Here is a 17,621-nt window from a genome sequence, read left to right as displayed (position 1 = left end):
CCAGTTACAACTAGCCTATTAGCATTTTATAGTCAGTATTTCTTTTTAAAATGTATTCCCTAACATTGCTAACTAGAGTATGCAATGTGCGATCTCTTCGGCGAAGCAACCGGACAACTGCTGATGAATAGGGGATTAATATGATGCCAGACATGACATGTTTCCTGTAACCTTAACCTTAAATAACACTAAAGTGTATAAATAATTATTATATATAAACTGATAAGAAACTAAATACTATCTGTCCACAAATCACTGTGGAATGGAATCAATATAAATATGAAATATATAAATAACTAAATGTTGTAGTGCAAGTGTGTGCGTGCGTATTTTACCGCGTAATCGTGCCATGCCACATGTAGTGTGGCATACTGAGTGCAATCGCACAATAAAACAATATTAACCAATATACTTTCGTTTATCCAATTATACGACTTCGACAGTTCCACCCTTTGATAGTATAATAAATTATCACCCTAATGATTTTATATGCAGGATCTCAGTACCATGTTTCATTGCTTTGTAATGTAAGTCCCCCTTGTTGTATGACCACACGGTCTGTAGATCTAAACAAGTTATCACAATAGAGAGTCTTTAATCCTCAAAACAATGTTTTTCTTTTACTATAGATCATATACCTCTGGAGCTTGGCGATAACCCTTTTTTTATGCCCTTCAAGGGTACAATAAAACATGTAATACATAATTTGGAATGGTACAGGGTACAATAGAACATGTATCAGTTATACAGAATACTCTACTACAGTTCTTCATGTCTAACAGGTTCATCCGACCAAAGCGTGTCTTTTAGCTCAGACAACATTTGGATAATACATGTTCATCAATAACATCATCCTATGTCTATCAATAATGTCATATACAATCTCCTTCAGCTTGCATTAGTATATACACTCTATTAATGTCATCAGTTCTTTTCATTAACACTTGTGGGTGGGCTATTGTCTGTTCGTTCTTCCCAGTCTCCCAATACTCAGGTTTCTTTGTACGTGAAACAGTGGTCGGTTTGCAAAATATTGGGAGACTCCAGACTAAGGGACCTAGGTGTGGTACTTTTCCCCTAGTGACCTCCCACCCATAATTCGGGTACCTCAGGAATATTTAGTGGAAAGAGAACTAGTTCTACTCAATATAATCACTGAGGCACGTGAGAGCACGCCCAGCACTTAGTTTGGTCTAAAACCTTACCCACCCAAGAATGATAATCATTCTCAAGGATGCCTGCTCAAGTCCGAATATTACTGGACTGCCATCGCTGGATGTACTTCTCTTCAACTATGGGATCAACGTACTTACGGACGTAATGCTACTCAGACAATAGCCCCTCGCACTTTCTCCAAGCTCCAAGTTTTCCAAATTTTCCTTTACCCCTGATTTGAATAGAGTAATTGGCTGGACCGGTTGTGCTATTAACTTCTCCTTCATCCCCAACTTCTCCTTCACTACCTGCACCAGCCTCTGTCACCTGTCCACAATTAAAAGAATTGACTGTCCTGAAAACAGAATGAGATGAGAGAAACACAGAACAGGAAAAACTACAACTGCATGCTGAACAACTGTCTTAGTCTTGGGCTCAGGTGCTACTAACTGCATTCAAGGCCTCCCAGAACAGATTCATGAGTGCACTTGGACCCTTCTCTGGGTGTTGACTCCTCTGCAGTGGGTGAAATGGGTACCAGTGTGTCTCTGCTGCCCTTGAAGTCATGATGCTGGTAGCCTACACTTGGTACCTGTCTGTCAAATAACCTGAGCCTAGGAAATTACTGTTCCACAACTTACTCTCCCGGTCCGTTTTGACAGTTAGTGTAACTTTTCAGGAGACAGTGTTTTGAATGTTCTCGGTTGCTGCTTTAACTCTCCTCTCAAAGTCTAGACCAGTCTCTCAGTTACAAACTTATCACAAGAGAAGTCAAAACATTTCAAAAGTCAACAGGTTAAGAGGCAGCTTAGGAGTGATCTCGATAGTGGGGAGGACTAGTGGCCAAAGCTATTAGCCACTTCAATCAAGTTCAAACCCTCATTCTATTCAATTCATTCTAACTAGTATCATTACTTTATGTTCACACTGGTTTGTGGCTAATCAAAAGTATGGAATTTGTTACCACTACTCATACCTTATACAATTATTATCAGTGTCATGTATACCCCTATCACCTATCATAACTCTAGGGCTATCACATTGAATAACAAAAGCTTTGAGTATGACACAGTAATACATTATACACATTTCAATAAACCTTTACCCAGATATATTTAATCGGTACACCAGTGTATACTTGAGGATCCTGCAAGGTGGTACTTGGATGACGTGGATTTGTTTTACCTAGAGAAAAACCCATCGGCAGGAGGGATATGGGATGGCTCTATTGGTATCATCTTCCTGACATTCTCTCAATCAAGATAGGACGTTGCCGTCCTACTAGCTTGAGAAGAAACGTCTGGTGCACCCCAATATACTCTTACCAGCTTGCACATACCTTCTGTACCCAGCTGACCCAGACCATGTGCTGCCTCCGCTGGGTGTGGAAGATACACTCTGGGAGCTACTGGTCTACTTTGTCCATCTCTCCAGGGTCCGCCAGACTCCTAACCACATCTCTTCAATTTCCAGACAGTTTATTCTTCAGGTAACACAAATCTTCATATGTTAACTAATATGTGTATGCGTGCATGTGTGTGTGTGTATGTGTGTGTGTGTGTGTGTGTGTGTGTGTGTGTGTGTTCACATTTTAAAACAATACAACGAAAAACAAAACAAAACATAGATTTGTCAGCTGTCACATAAAACCCTGCTGTCTATTTGACAGTTATGTTAGCCCTGGGGGTAAATGTATGAAGCTCCGGGTTCTTCAACACCCGCTTTAAATTTAAGCGCTGAAGACGACGAACTTGCGGGTGTTGAAGAACCCGGAGCTTCATAAATTTACCCCCTGGTGTGACAGCCATGTATAGTCATGTGTGTAATTGTGGACTTTACTAGCAGCTACTTCAGTTGGTAACTGTGTCACTGTATAAACTCCTCTATGTAGTGTCCTACTTTTGCGCTGGTATTGCTATAAAGGATTTCTCAGTCACCTCAACGTCGCCCCCTAGACTACAAAAATGCTGAAGACCAATGTTTTTCATTCGATTTTCCCTCTGCCAACTCACATGCCATTTTCAGTACCCCACATTCAGCTACTTGACTAAGTGAGAAAGGCAAAGGGGTCTATCTCTATAACACTTTCTTCAAATATAACAGTATCCAGTACATGTCTGTCTAACAGTGAAAAAATATAAAACACTAAAATTCAACATTTTCTAGGGTTTCACATTATGTCGTATCTTGTGGCAAAAATCCTACTCCAATGTTCTACACAGAAATGCATATCTGTATGTCTAACCTCTAGCGCTCCATCCACCCTTTGTGCATAAATATAAAGGCACACTTTGTACAGGAGGCCAGAGACAAAAAACAAAAACAGATATGCAATCTATAAAACGTGAATCGTATTTCCACAACAGAACCTTTCTGCTTCATATTAGCAGCTTCTATACACATAAAACAAACCCCTAACTGTTTCTGTAACTTATGTCAATCTAGTGTGTATATCCCTGAGTCCGTCTTATGTCAAAAATGTCTTAGCCCCATAACTGAGACCGTGTCTACGTCTTTTTGTAACTCTATACAAGAGAAGAGAAAGAGATACTAGCATAGATATAAATAATGAGAAAATAGGAGAGCAACAAATAATAAGAATAGAAAGATTTGAATACAAGGGTTTGAAAACAAATAGAAATGCAGAAAAGGGAGATTTTTACAGTAAACATGACAACTGGATTGGACACTATGGGAAAACGGCTGTATTCATTCCACTAATCCCCTTAGATACTCATTAAACTATGACCCCTCCCCATACTTGACTAGGGGGTCCTACATCAACCGTGCAATCCAGTGTCGTCCGTCATTTGTTCATTAGAACTCGGTATCACCATAACTATATACCTTTGCGACGGACTTCCTAACTTATAATAGAGAAATGAAAAATTAACTCTTGGTGACTCCTACTTATCTGAAATACATAAAACGATATTTTAGAGCAAAGTATGTATATACTTCATTTTTGAATAATGATTCTCAGGCAAACAAATTATCATGAGCCACTGCAGCCTAAAACAAAGAGTGTTCCAATGATCCATTGTTAATTTGTCTTTCAAGAGTAATTTTTTCACTTCTCTATCCTACCCCCTTAAACACTAAGGGCTAGATTTACTAAGCTGCGGGTTTAAAAAAGTGGGGATGTTGCCTATAGCAACCAATCAGATTCTAGCTTTCATATATTTAGTACCTTCTACAAAATGACAGCTAGAATCTGATTGGTTGCTATAGGCAACATCCCCACTTTTTCAAACTCGCAGCTTAGTAAATCTAGCCCTAAGTCTATATTTCTTTTGTCTACCCTTATCTGTGAGAAGAAAAGACAATATAGTTAACTTTAAACAACAAACATTTTCATTCCTTACCATCGGCCAGCGATCAGGAAAGCAAACATGTGACAACATAAAACAAACAAGCAAAATTAACAAAGTATACTTTTAAATCAGTTTCTTTCTACACCTGCACATTAATACTTACCATTGATTATTATTTGCCTTGTCTGGTCCTAATTTCCTAGCTTTCGCTCTAAGATTTTCCTTGCAATCTTTCCTCAAATGTCCCTTCTTAAGGCAGTTAAAACACTTTAAAGATTTCTGTTTCTTTCGTCCCTTATAGTGGTTTTTATAAATCTGAGGTTGTGAATGTAATCTCTCTAAAGCCTGGATACCCACCATCATTAGCCTATCACTCTGCGCTTTTTCCTTTTTACATATATTTTTATCATGTTCTACAGCATGCTATCTAATTTAATTTTCCGTGAGACCTCTCCAATTAGGAAAAGAGGTATGTATCCAGGTCCTTAGATCCTCCCGGAGACCATCCATTAGTACTGCAACAGCTACCTCCCTATGATGTGGATTTTCCCTTATATCTGGTATCCCTGTATACTTAATCATGGTCGCTAGAGCCCTAGCAAAATAGTCAATTGTAATCTCACTACTTTTTTGCTTAATAGTGAAAAATTTTCCCCATTCCACTATCACTGGAAAATATATGGCCAACTGTGTGATTATACGTCTAATATTTTTCTGATTATCATCCTCGGTTAAGGATTTATCCTCCTCCATCATACAATCCTTAATGAACTTTTGTATATCAGTATCGAGAGGAAGACAGGCTCTAAACACCACTCACCAATCTTTATTAGTAGGCTCATGTGCATTACCTAAATGTTTAATAAATTTCTGACACTTGGCCAAATCTTTTCTAGGATCAGGGAAATCAGACATAATTGTAAACAATTCCGTCTTAGTCCATGGAAAATGCATTGCTACATGTTTTATGGAAACTACACCATCTCTGTCCGCCTTCCCATTGGGAACTGCTGTTGTGCGGACAGGATGCAAACTTACCAAATCACTACATTCTGAACTAGTTGCTGGAATTGCTGTTGCAGTATAATGAATGTCCCCCTTTCTATTAATTTCTATATTATTCTCACTGATTTCAGCCGCTGCCCCTGCTGGTGGAACCGTTCCCTTTCCTTGTCCATGTACTGTTTCTTGTATGTTACTGGCATGGGCAATGGCTGAAATGACTGTGGGTACATTTTCTTCTTCTAAAACATTACTTAAGACATCATACAACTTACTCATTACATTTTTAACATTTTTGGTATTGGCTGTACCTACCACTCCAACTGCATTTGGCGGCGAGGGCGCTTAGTGCTCAGTTCGCCACGCTTTGCAATGCTCACTTCCGCTGGGCACGCGCTCCCTTGCCACGTGTACCCTTCTTGTTGCCACAATTTATACAGTCATCATGTTCAATTCTCGTGTTTGTTGATTTAATCAACCGTACTTTCTCTCTAACATTATTTAACACCTCTGAGTCAAAACTACCTACGTTTTGGAAAGGTTTCACACACTCCCGGGTCATCTTGACCCATTTGTCGCAGTATGCCGTTGCATACGCACCATATTTATTATGCATAACATACTTTGCCGAACCAACCGGCTATTCATTAGGCAGCACACAATTGGCCATGTCTTCTTGGCCCTGGACGATTTCAACAGTCCCCTCAACTCCACGCTACTGAGTACAACTGAACAATAACACGCGATTGTCAGCGTACTCACTGGAGAAACAACCTAACACAACTGAGATCAGACAAATACCAACTTCGCAATACCCTGCTTTTCCAAGTTTGAGTACTTTACCACTATTAGCAACCGATATCAATCAAGAATATCAGTGGTTGCAGCGTATTTCCTCCCACATCTCCCAAGTCACAATCACGGCTGCACAAAATCAACCATGCGGTCCGATCGCATCGCTTACAGATACTATCAGAAAGCTTTGCAATTACTATTGGGAATGCCTCGAAAACCTGTTATTTTCACTTCGAGTATACCTGTCATGTATACTCTGTGGTGTCTCTTTTTCCCCTGTTCTTTGTTAGAACAGAACACCACTTCACACAAAGGTCTCTTTATATCCTGCTCACCCTTAGAACAGAACCTTTGTTATCAGGTCACCTTTTTACCGTGCCCTGTCAGACACACCTGAACCATAGCGCTATCTGTTTTAAACTGTATACAACGATTTCCTGTCTCCTTTCAACAGTACCTAAATTCAATGATTTCCTGTCTCCTTTCAACAGTGCTTAAATTCTTATCTTTATGCATACCATTCGCATACACACACACAACCTTTTGTTTTCTGCACAGAAAATAAATTTCCCAAACAATAGTAATATCTTTTCAGAGGCTTTAACAAGTAATTATACTATGCATAAATAACAGACTAAAAGAACACGACTGTTTAAACACGTGGCAACAATACCGGAAGTTCACATACGCTAAGCAGGAAGTACACATACCCTATGCAATGCAATACCTTTTAAAACGCAAAACGACAATAAAAAGAAACATTTTTATTTCTCGTACCTAGATTCAAGTTAGCGTTCCTTCAGATTACGCAACAATGGACATTCGGTTTCTCAAAACAGAATGAACAACAGGTTTTTAACACATTGCAATCTTTCCTGTATGTAACGCGTCAATCCACCCTTTCTTGAGCAACCGAAATCCGTAAGCATTGCATACCTTCCGGTAACGTAACCTCCGCTAAGAGCCCCCAAATTATTAAAGAACTTCTATCGTTTTCAAATAAGCATTGCATAAGCGATTGTATTGTGTTTCCAAAGCACAAAGTAATTTATTTTAGCAGATGTAAAATTTAACAGTTCAATACATAATTATAATACAGTACAGCCAATACCAAAAAGAAACATACATACCGCGCCCGCATGCACTCGCTAAGCTGCGCTCCCACTGGTACCAGCGGACAGTACTTCACTCCAGTTTCTTTCAATAATTGTGCAGGCCCTAAACTACGATAAAGCTAAACTAAGAAAATGTAATAGTAATGTAATAGTACTGCATGTGTGTATTCCAGTGAACACACAAATCTGTGAATTAGCAGCTCCACCATTTTGTGAGTGACAGCAATCTCACTCCATGATATTGCTGAATCTGCAGCTAACCACAGGATGTGATGGCAAACCATGTCTGTATTGCGTAAGTAACAAGTCCATTAAGGTTTCTGCCTTAATCATTGTAATTTCATTGCTTTTTGGAGTTTTAGTGGAAGAATTTCAATAGTTTTCTTACATTTTAGATGGTGTGTAAGGAACCGTAATCGGACATGTTAAACCGTAAGGTTTTTTGTCTATGGAATTTCATGGCTTTTTATAAAGTAAAAATATTGATAATAAATTTATAAGCCTAGAATTGTATGGCCATTAAGAATAACTTGGCCCATCTATTTTCCACTATTTTTCTTAATCCCTAAAAAAACAAGAGTTTTAATATTGCTCTATTATACTAACCTCTACCACCTCTGTTGGATGACTATCCCACCTATCCACTACCGTTTTGATAGAGTAATTTTTCCTCTAAGATTTCCTCTAAACCTAGCACCCTCCATTTCCAGTGCATGGCTTTTTCTCACACATGCCCCAATGCCCACCAGCTTTGTGATCGCATGCATAAATGCCATCGCCAAGTGCTCCAGCTTTATTCTCATGTCACCCCCTCCGCACCAGCTTTTCTATCACAACACCACCTGTGCACCAGCTTTTCTCTCAGGTCACCCCCATTCACACTAGCTTTTCTCTCACTTGTCACTGCCTATGCACCAGATTTTATCTCACATACCCACTTGTGCACCAGCTTTTCTTTTACATATCATCCCTTGCGCACCAGCTTTTCTTTCTCGTCACCCCTGTGCACCAAATTTTCTCTCACGTCACTCCTATTTGCTCAAGTTTTTTTTTATCACATCACACCCTGTGCCCCTCCTGCTTTTCTCTTAGTTGTCACCCCCTGCTCACAAGCTTTTCTTTCTCATGTCACACCGTACCAGCTTTTCTTTCATGTTACCCCTTGCGTACCAGCTTTGCTTTCACATGTCTCCCCTTGCGTACCAGCTTTTCTTTCACGTCACCACCTGCTCACCAGCTTTTCTTTCAATTGTCACAGCCTATGCAGCAGTATAATTTTCTTTACCATACTTCTATGTGCCCATGATTTTTTATCACGTTACCCTTTGCGCCCCAGCTTTTATCACACATCAACCCCTGTGCACCAGCTTTTCTCTCAATTGTCACAGCCTATGCACCAGTATCCAGCATTCTTAATTACAACAACTATAAAGAAAACAAATTAGCTCTACACTCTGTGTGTTTGGTAAGAAATCCAGAGAGATATTCAGTCGTGTGTCTGAGGGGAGTTGGTAAATATAGACAATGTGTGTATGAAATAGAAATAATAATAAGTGCACACAAATATAAGTGAATAATGTCACTATGTCCTAGGGGGTATAGTAATACCAGTGCAAACAAGTGCCATTCACCTATGGACACAAATTAGTATCCCAAAGGTAGAAAAATTCTTGTCAATATGAACAATCTGCATAGAATCATCTCAGAGACTCTCCAACAAAACAATAAGAGAATAAATGGATCTGTATCATACAAGCTGACTTCTATTAGTCCCTTAAATCATAGTTGCTTACTCTCCCGGAATGTCCGGGAGACTCCCGAATTTTTGGGAGTTCTCCCGGACTCCCGAGATAGCAGGCAAAAATCCCGGAACCAGCATTTCCCTGATGATGTAAATGGTGGGGGCGGGGCTAACCGCAGCATTGTGGCCCCGCCCACTGCTACGATTGGCCATAATTGAATAAGATTGACAGGGGCGCATTGCACGTGGCCACGCCCCCTCGGTGGACCCCCTCCCGGACAGCTGGTCTCAAAAGTAGGTAAGTATGCCTTAAATTGTAAACGTAAATTGTGCTGTCTTACCCAAAGTCCAGCTATTGGTGGTTTTCCTAGTGGACAGAAGTTTATCTCGTGGTTTCCAATAGAGATCTCTCATGAGTATTCTCTGTGTCAACATGCTGCCATGCTGTCTCCACTATCAGATGATCACAGTCAGCTTGCACTTCTGAATGTCTCTGGCAGAGTGCATCTCTCTATAGCCTATGCATTCCACTGAGAACCATGACTTCCAGATACTGCAGTGAATGAGATGGGCACTTGGCTAGATATACATGCGCTCTGCAGTTATATAATGCAATGCACTGAGATTGACAGTACTTTTAAAGAAATTTATCCGCAGTGCAGTGGACTAAATTGAGATTTATACTGCGCGTTGTAGTATACTGCACACTATCTGACACATCGCTCCAGTGTGCAGCCAGTGTGACAACATGAAGTGTATGTCCATCTATAGCAGCCAGACTTTCCCATCTCCTAGCAGAGATAAATGTAACTGAGCTCGGGAATGCAAGAAGCCCCAGCACATAGAGCCATACAACTCAAACAAAAGCATCATATCTTTGCAAAAAAAAAAAAAGGCAAAATCAAGCACACATGCTTCGATTCTTTTCAACCCAAGTCCACCCATAAAGACAAAATAGATATACTACCACTGACGTTTTGTGAATTTAATAAATGTGACACAGGATATAGTAAATATATGTAAACATGTCTACACCTGTGCATCTATTGGCGTACAGTTAAACGAGGTCCGAAATGAAAGAGAATATTATGTCATTATAATATTTGTAAAACAGTGCAATTTCCAGGGCAGTGAGTGACAGGTAGTGCAGTGTGAGGACAGCAAGTGTGTGACATGTTAGTGAGCCATGCGCAGCTTGTGAATATCGTGTTCTCCCCAAATTCAGGTTCCGAGGCAGGCAGGATTAAAGCATGTGGGCTACTATAAGGAGAACTGTGTTATGTTACTCGCTGCATACCTCGCTGGCTGGGCCGCCAAGAGGGGGGGGGGCGGGTACATTTTACATTTGCGTGCTAATTTTTAATTTTACATTTTTTTTATTTTTTTTTCTATTTGGTGATTTTTATTTTTTATTTTTAAAGGGGGGAGCTGGAACGAAAAAAAAAAGAAAAAAAGAATCATACTCACGTGATCGCGGCGCCGCGCCCATCCTCTCTTCTCTGCTCCATTCACATTGACTGCCGGGCGTGACGTCATCAAGTCACGCCCGTCAGTCAGTGAGGAGCACTTCTGGCACACAGTATTGTAGACACTATCACCGGGAGTTGCTGTAATGGTAATTATTGTGGAATTCTGTGAATGTTCCTCTGCTATACCAGTCTGTTGTAAGAAAAAAACACTTTTCTCTGCAATTCCGGCTCCTCGTGAGCTCGTATAATTACATCGACTAACTGCTGGATTTGTATTCTGCTTGCAACAAATATGACAAAGCCCCTTCTTATATCTGACATGAAACTGGTGCAGAACATATATATTATACATCTCTCCCCCAGTAATACTTCTGCTGAATAGAGGCAGATGGCTCAGAGAGAATTTTGATCCATTCGGCAATGATCATTTCATTACGTAGCATAAATCAGTCAAGGGGAATTCTCACGTCGGTGTCTCTCGGAATAAAGTAATAATACGAGGACGGTGCATAATGTTACATCTTTGTGAGCAAGTTATTCATGTTCTAAACATACTGTCTTGGAACAAATCAGACACCTAAAATGGTTATGACTCCATGTGTTCCATCACATTTTCTTCCCACTGTGGGACAGTCTATATAACATGTCATTGATTATCTTCTTTAAAAAATACTGCTTAAAAGATAATTTCATTAAAAACTGAAAGAAATGTTTGGGGTGGAGTTTAATGAGATAGCCTCCACCCCCCATAGTATCTTATGTTCGTCCCATCTATGGGGGGCCCTAGTTCTCTCTAGTGTCCCCACGCAGAACCCCACTTTCCTCTTGCCACTGCAAAGGGACTGATGTCATATTGGGAGTTCCCTGTGCAATAGACTGTGCCAACCGGGAATTTCCCACCAGTGAGATTATAATTGCTGCAGAGACTAAGCAATATAGTGGGATTTATACTGTACACCGTTTTACTCCAGATTAAGGACCTGGGGTAAATTTATCAAGCTGCAGGTTTGATAAATTTGGAGATGTTGCCTATAGCAACCAATCAGATTCTAGCTATCATTTTGTAGAATGTACTAAATAAATGATAGCTAGAATCTGATTGGTTTTTCAAACACGCCGGAAAACTCTCAGCTGGATACATTTACTCCCTAATCTTAATATGAGGAACAATATTCATTTAACACCCAGTTAGAGTGGTCACAGTTTGTAGGGTGATGGTGGGGCAATTTAATAGTGGGGACTATTAATTTAAGATGGGGGTGTTTGGGGGCTATTGAATATGGGGGTGAGTTTAGGGAGAATGAGGTCTATTTATTAAATGTGACTTAGAGTTATTTAATGGCAGTGATGATTGCGGGAAATAGGTATTGTTGTTTGCAGGAAGGGAATAGGTTTATTTATTAAATGTAAATACTATTATTTCAATGTTGGGGCTGGAGGAAGGCCTAATTATTAATCGTGGGTGCTATTGATTTAACGCCGGGGCTGGCTGTAATTTTCTAAATGTAGCCATTTTTTTTTCCAAATAGGTCCTTCAACATTCCAGGATCCGGACAAGGCCCAACTAAAGAAAGCCACAGGTGGAGAAAGCCACAGGTGGAGAAAGTGAGAAGAACAGGTAGGAGAGAGCAGCACAGTGTGTGAAATGTTGTGATTCTAGTAGGGACAATACCAATTTTTGGTGAATGTTGTGCCCAATGTAAGGTGCAGGCCAAGACTGAACTCTCTGTGTACACAGTGCATTCTTTGTATACTACACTGTGGTGCTAGATATCCTGAAAGTCAGGAGTGCTTGGACATATGTGACGCTCCGGCGAATTGAGAGCCTAGTGATTTTGATGTTAGCCACGCCCCAAAGGCGCATTTGCCACGCCCCCAAATGCATGACCACACCCCCGAAAAATTTTGCGCCGCCCAGCGTCGACTATAAGGGGGGGCCCCATGAATTTGTTGTACTGGGGCCCTGAATTCCTCTTGGCAGCCCTGCTCACTGGCTTTCGGCACAGAACACAGATGATAGATAGGTGATCACAGCAGGAACCTCGGAGCACTTTTAAATCTCCTGAATAAATTAACTGACGTCACTGAGGGGCGGGAAGTTTAAACGGCTCTGTTACAGTCGCTCTGGCACCACTCAGAGAAATTAAACTTTGAAATGAGAGCACTAATAATACTACAGGGTACCCCCCTCTCAGCCCCAAAACACTAACCATCCCCCCTGTGGATAGAAAATTTGGCTAATTTCTCCAGCTCAGAAATGAATATCTCTTAGCGAAAATAGTCAGCCATATTTGTATTCTCATGTGAAGCCAGGATGTGTACACCCACTCTCTTTGACATGTACCATAGGTATGGCTCTGCGTTTTCAGTTTGGCTGAGATGAAAGGACCAGACAGCTGTTAGAAGTAGCAGAACCAAAAAGCTCCGAAGTCGCCATCACAACACCACAGCGCCCAGGGTCTGGGGGTGGGGAACGGCCTAACGGTGCTGAGTACACCGACAACACTTACCCCAACATCTTCAGTCCGGACAGCTGATTCCCGACGAGGATCCATGACGATTCTTTTGTGAACCAGATTCAGCCAATCCTGATGCAGAAAGACTCCAGCGCGACTTGATGACATCAGTGAGATAGGTGACGCTGGTAATGCTGCTCTTAAGGAGGTAATGTAAGTATCCAGCTATGTACAATGTACTTTAGAAAGGGTTGTGCTGGAGTCTCAGGAGAGCAGTGAGCCAGTGGTGGTCCCAATCCTGCTCATAGTTGCTGGCTGGGGCCCTGGGACAGGGGAGACGCGGGGAAAATACATGGCGCAGGTAGAAGGGCAGATCGAATCAAGAAGTATGTGGGGAAGGCAGAGTGTTTAACCGAGCACAGATCATGCTGCTTGCTCTCACTGTCAGCAGTGACAGTAAACAGGATGGCAGTCTCTGACTGGTTGTGTCTCTACAGCACTTAATGCTCCCCACCGGCCGTGTGCTATCACGACAGTGCCCGGCATAAGTACACAAATCCTTTAAAAATGCAAGGCAGGTGAGTAATTAAAAAAGAAAAAGAAAAAAAAACTATGTTTCAGTGAGTAGTGCGTGATGGGTTGCATGTCAGTAAAATGTGTGTGTGTGATGAGCAGCATGTCAGTAAAGTGTGTGTGTGTGATGGGCTGCATGTTAGTAAAATGTGTGTTTGTGTGATGGGCTGCACGTTATTGGAAACAGGTGATAAGGAGACAATCAGCCTCTTTCAATAGATATGCAGTGATTATGCAAATTTTTCCTCTTTCGTATTCAGGAGGAGCACACTTAAACTTCAAAAGGAGTCTTGATAATATATAACCAAATGATCAATATCTAATAGTAGTATATATAAAATATATTATAACTTCCTATTCAGATAAGTGTATTAATCTCCCCGTCGTGAATCATACGACATTCACAAGAATTTATACACGTATAAATCCAAAAAATGAATAAATATATCAATATACATTTCAAAAGAAAAACATAAAATATATATATTTAAAACATAATTTTGATCATTTACAATTATTATATCTAACATATTTACAGAGCTCCATAATCATATCTCTCTATATTGTAAACCATTGTGCTGTCAAACTACAAACAGCATATAAATGGTAATAGATGATATGGGAGACAAACAAACCTCTTTTGATAGATATTCTATGAATATGCAAAAAATGTTCTCTTAGATTTAGGAGAAATACACTTAGGGCTAGATTTACTAAGCTGCGGGTTTGAAAAAGTGGGGATGTTGCCTATAGCAACCAATCAGATTCTAGCTATCATTTTGTATAAGGTACTAAATAAATGAAAGCTAGAATCTGATTGGTTGCTATAGGCAACATCCCCACTTTTTCAAACCCGCAGCTTAGTAAATCTAGCCCTTAATCTTCAAATAAAGTCTTAGTATAAACAATAAAACCAAATGATAAGCATCTAATGATGATATATATAAATTAAAGTATATTATAACCTCCAATTCAAATAAATATATACGTCTTCTTAACTTGAATAATATAACATTAACAGAGACATATATACATTTTGTTAAAACAGAGCTTCTAGTGTAGAAGCTGTAGAAGTTCCAGTACGCAATGAACCTAGTTCATGCAGTAGGTCTATTTATAGTATGAGGGGTTTCCCATGCTTGTGGGAAAATCCCCGAATACTATAAATAGACCTACTGCAATCAGCTAAGCTCATTGCGTATTGGAGCTACTACCTAGTAGAAGCTGTTTGCGGCGGTTCATCTGTTTTATTTATTTCTGCAAGGCAGAAAGAAGAATCGTGAATTTTGCAAATATGGGGCCCGCTTGGCTGAAGCAAAGAAGACTTCAATTAACAAGGGGCCTCCTGGCTGAAGACTGCAATCAACAAAGGGGATTTTGTGCCCAAGAAGATAAGATAAGATGAGATTTCAAGCAGGACTTTTGGATCTACAAATTCATTTTGGACTTGGTCAAGCCGGACTTTAGAAACTACAAATTTATTTTGGACTTGGCTGACAGCCATTTTAGGAATAAAAGCTGGTGACGACAGAAGAAAACTTCACTGGTGAGTATAGGGAATTTATTATTTTTTTAAAAAAAAATATGATGGTGTTTACTGTCTTTATTGCGGGTTTATTAGTTTTATTAAATGTTAGTGGTTTCAATGAGGGTTTTGTCGTTTTGTAAACATTTTGGTTTGTGGAACTACAAGTCCCAGCCAGCCGTGGGTGTAAGGGCATGTGGGCACTTTTGGTTCTCCAAGTGCCAACATGTCCTGGCTGCCATGGGTATGCTTGTGCTTGTAGTTATACAAGTAGCAGCATGCCCACACTATTTATGGCACCTTGGCTGTCTGGGCCTTGTAGTTCCACAAAACAAAATGGCATCTGTTTGGTTTTTTTCATCTATAATCGCCGTTATTACCCTACACCCACTGCCCAGGGGATCGCAAACACACTGCTGGGGGGAGGGAGGGAGCAGGGGGGGAGAGATCACAAACACACTGCTGTGTGGAGGGAGGGGGATCGGGATCGCAAACACTCTGCTGGGGGAAGGGGGGGAGGAAGGGGGGAATCGGGATCGCAAACACTCTGCTGGGGGAGGGGGGAGGAAGGGGGATCGGGATTGCAAACAAACTGCTGTGGAGAGTGAGGGGGGATCGGGATCGCAAACACACTGCTGGTTGAGTGACGGAGGGAGGGAGGGGGGTCGGGATCGCAAACACCCTGCTGGAGGGAGAGAGGGGGGATCGGGATTGCAAACACACTGCTGGGGGAAGGGAGGGGGGTCGGGATCGCAAACACACTGCTGGGGGGGAGGAATCGCAAACACACTGCTGGGGGAGATGGGGAATTGGGATCACAAACAGACTGCTCTTGGGGTGAGGGAGGTAGGGAGGGAAGGGAGATCGGGATCGCAAACACACTGCTGGGGGAGGGAGGGAGGGTTGGGATCGCAAACACACTGCTGGGGGGGAGAGGGCGAGGAATTGCAAACACACTTCTGGGGGAGGGTGGGAATCGGGATCACAAGCACACTGCTATGGGGAGGGAGAGGGGTCAGGATCGCAAACACACTGCTGAGGGAGGTGGGGAATTGGGATCACAAACACCCTGCTCTTGGGGTGAGGGAGGTAGGGAGGGAAGGGGGATCGGGATCGCAAACACACTGCTGGGGGGAGGGAGGGGGGGTTGGGATTGCAAACACAGTGCTGGAGGGGAAGGGATCACAAACACCCTGCTCTTGGGGTGAGGGAGGTAGGGAGGGAAGGGGGATCGGGATCGCAAACACACTGCTGGGGGGAGGGAGGGGGGGTTGGGATTGCAAACACAGTGCTGGAGGGGAAGGGATCACAAACACACTGCTGGGGGGGTGGAGGGGATCTGGATCGCAAACACACTGCTGGGAGAGGGAGGGAGGGGGTCGGGATCGCAAACAGACTGCTGTGGGGAGTGAGGGGAGATCGGGAATGCAAACACACTGCTGGTGGGGTGAGGGAGGTAGGGAGGGAGGGGGGATTGGGATCGCAAACACCCTGTTGGGGGGGAGGGGATTTGGGATGGCAATCATACTGCTGGGGGGAGGGAGGGGGGTCGGGATGACAAACACACTGCTGGGTGGGAGGGGGGAGGCATCACAAGCATACTGCTGGGGAAGGGGGGAATCGGGATCGCAAACACACTGCTATGAGGAGGCAGTGATGGTTGGGATCGCAAACACACTGGTATGGGGAAGGAGGGGGAGTCGGGATCACAAACATACTGCTGGGGGGAGGGAGCAGGGATCAGAATTGCAAACACAGTGCTGGGGAGGAAGGGATCACAAACACACTGCTGGGGGGAGGGATGGGGGATTGGGATCGCAAACACAGTGCTGGGGGAATCGGAATTGCAAACACACTTCTGTGGGGAAGGGATCGCAAACACACTGCTGGGGGGAGGGAGGGAGGGAGAGGGGCTGGGGGGGTCAGGATCGCAAACACACTGCTGGGGTAGAGAGGGAGTTGGGTCATGATCGCAAACACACTGCTGGGGGAGGGATGGGGGTCAGGATCGCAAACACACTGCTGGGGGAAGGGAGGAAGAGGGGAAGGGGGTCGGGATCGCAAACACACTGCTGGGGTAGAGAGGGAGTTGGGTCATGATCGCAAACACACTGCTGGGGGAGAGAGGGAGGGGGGTCTGGATTGCAAACACACTGCTGGGGGAGGGATGGGGGTCAGGATCGCAAACACACTGCTAGGGGAAGGGAGGAAGAGGGGAAGGGGGTCGGGATCGCAAACACACTGTTGCGGTGAGGAGTGTGTGTATATATATATATATATATATATATCGCATGTATGTATTCTTGTGCAAACTTTTAATTTACTATAACTCTTGCAGACCTATCTTTTAATGATACTGCTCATTTACAAGGAAACTCAATGCTGTTCTGCAAATTTTACTGAAGCCAAATATTTGTCTATTAATACATGCAAACCCTGTGCTGCCTGTATTATTAGAAAGTAATTGCACTCATGG

This window comes from Mixophyes fleayi, chromosome 6, assembly GCF_038048845.1.
Source record: "Mixophyes fleayi isolate aMixFle1 chromosome 6, aMixFle1.hap1, whole genome shotgun sequence".
Taxonomy (NCBI): domain Eukaryota; kingdom Metazoa; phylum Chordata; class Amphibia; order Anura; family Limnodynastidae; genus Mixophyes; species Mixophyes fleayi.
The sequence above is the reverse complement of the archived record's forward strand: the minus strand, read 5'-3'. Positions refer to the sequence as shown.